This window comes from Propithecus coquereli, unplaced genomic scaffold, assembly GCF_000956105.1.
Source record: "Propithecus coquereli isolate 6110/MARCELLA unplaced genomic scaffold, Pcoq_1.0 Scaffold586, whole genome shotgun sequence".
Classification (NCBI taxonomy): Eukaryota; Metazoa; Chordata; class Mammalia; order Primates; family Indriidae; genus Propithecus; species Propithecus coquereli.
This window is the reverse complement of record NW_012151796.1, coordinates 92,999-95,888: the sequence shown is the minus strand read 5'-3', so window position 1 is coordinate 95,888 and position 2,890 is coordinate 92,999.

Genomic DNA, 2,890 nt, shown 5'->3' with positions numbered 1-2,890 from the left:
AAAAAAAAAAATTACAAACAGAACTACCATACAATCCAGCAATCCCATTACTGGGTATATATCCAAAGGAAATGAAATCAGTATGTTAAAGAGACATCTGCATTCCCATATTTACTGCAGTACTGTTTACAATAGCTAAGATATGGAATCAATCCCAGTGTTCATTAACGGATGAATGAATAAAGAAAATGTAGTTTATACACACAATGGAATACCATTCAGCCACTAAAAAAAAAAAACAGGAAATTCTGTCATTTGCTGCAACATGGAAGAATCTGGAGGACATTATGCTAAATGAAACAAGCCAGGCACGGAAACACAAATACCACATGATCTCATTCATACCTGGAATCTAAAATAATGGATTTCATAGAGGAGAGAGTAGAATGATGGTTACCAAAGGCTGGGGTGGGAGGATGGGGAAAGCTGGTCAAAGACACATAATCATAGTTAGATAGCAGGAATAAATTTCAAGAAATCCATTGTACAGCAAGGTGACTATAGTTAATGATGACATATTCTTAAAAAATGTAAAGAATACATGTCATATGATTTCACCACAAAAATGATAACTATGTGAGGAAATACATTTGTTAATTAGCTAGAATTAGCCATTCCACAATGTATGTATATTTCAACATATCATATTATACACGATAAAAACATAAAATGTTATCTATCAATTTAAAAAATCAAAAGTAAAAAGTAAAAATAAAATCCTTGTGACTGAATTTCAGAGGTGGGTAAATAATGTTTCTCATATGACCTAATTCAAGTCCTTCAAATAGTCCAGCAAACTCAATTTTTCTACATGGCTGCTTTATGATGTGGGAAGAGCACACAGACTTTGAAGTTACACAAACCAGGTTTGAACACGGCTCAGCACTCACTAGCCAGCTGACCTGAGGAAAGTTACTACTGAGCCTCCATATTCTCACCTCTAAAATACACATACCACCATCTACCCGGCAGGGTTGTGAGGAATAAATGGCATAATGTTTACAAAGCGCTTAGAAGAGACCTACTACAGAATAATATTATCTATACTAAATCGGAAATCAAAAATGTGACTAGCTGAACACTTAAAAGGTACCTAGATACAACCATTCTGGAGAGGAACTGGGAAACATTATAAAAATGTATTTATCCCACAATTCCACTTCTAGAAATTCATTCTAAAGAAATAATCAGAAAGTAAATAAAGGTACATATACAAGGATATTCTTTGTAGAACTAACTGTAACAGCAGCAAATGAGGGGCAGGGGAATTACAGTAACTGACCTGAAATCAGAGATCAGGTAAAGAAATTATAACCAATCCTTAAAAAGAGCTACTAAGTGCCCTTTCAGAATAATGTGCACGGTATGACTCCACTTTGGTAAATGTACACAGTTACCTGCGTATATTTAATGTAAATTCGTAAAAATAACATGGCTAGCCAAAAGATTAACAATGGTTACCCCTGGATGGTAGAATTACAGGTAGAATTTTTGCTTTCTTCTACTGAGCATATTGGTTTTTCAACTATGAAAAAAAAAAAGCCAAAGAAACAAAATAAAATTAAAAATTATTCTTTTGTTTGTGAGCTAAAGCATTCACTCTGTTACCTCACAAATTCATTTACCTGTAAAACATCATTTCTAAATGAAAAGCTTCGAAGGTAAGTCAGGCTGTAGAATTTTCTCAAACAGAAGCTATTAAGTTAGCTATAAATTTACCTTAAAATTTATTCTAAAACAAATCAGTAAACATATATAATTTTTTTTTTTTGAGAATTAGACAGCTTTATTCGAAACACAGGGGGCAACCAAATCCCCCTCCCCCCGTGGTCCTGGCGGCGTCGGGCAGCCTCAGGCTCGGGGCGACTAGTGTCCTCAGGCAACTCCAGAAGGGTAAACATATATAATTATTTCTAAAAACAGATTATCTAGACTCTAATTTATTACAAATGAAGAATAACAACAAAGCTATAAGAGTGAATTTGAGGCCTTTTTCTCAGAAAGGCATCTTGAAATAACAGGCTGAAAGATGAAAAGAAAAAGATACAGGGTAGAAATCACTTTGCCCACCTCCTTTTATCACTCCATTTCTCACTTCATTGACACATTTAAAGTCTTGAAGCTTCTGAGTTATAAAGGCTGGTACAATTTACAGCAGTGGTCCCTAATACTTTTGGCGCATGAACCGGTTTCGTGGAAGACAATTTTTCCACGGATGGGGGGTTGGGTGGCGGCGGGGCCAGCGGAGCTCAGGCAGTGATGTGCGTGATGGGGAGCAGCTGTAAATACAGACAAGCTTCACTGGCTTGCCCACCGCTCACCTCCTGCTGTGTGGCCCCACCCCCTTCCTAAGTTTCATGGAAGACAATTTTTCCACAGACCTGGGGGGTAAGGGGGTGCCGGAGCTCTGCAGCCTGGTACCAGTCTGCAGCCCAGGGGGTTGGGAACCACAGATCTAAGGAACAGGCTTCTGCGGAATTGAAGAAAGCAAGAGCGAAGTGGAAATGCTGGTGACTGAGCGAGAGAGAACCTGGAATGAGAAGTGGCGAGTATGTCTGAGGCCTTGAGGCCGACAATAAGCTAGAAAAGTCCAGTGGGCCACAAATGACTGAGGTGATCTGTAGATATAAATAAAACCCATCTCTGAAAACTGACCATGTCATTCAGTGGCACAGACTGACACCACACAGAGCCATCTGATCCACAAGGTAGGTATTCCAAAGGCCACTGGCAAGATGGCTTACAGCAGACCTCAAAAATCCTCATACAATCTGCCAATACAAGTGACAGATTCTATCCCCTCTGGACAAGATCAAACTTAATTATGTATGAATTTAGAATTAAACTGTCAAGTAACTATAAAAGATTATGAAGATAAAGACAAAAGATT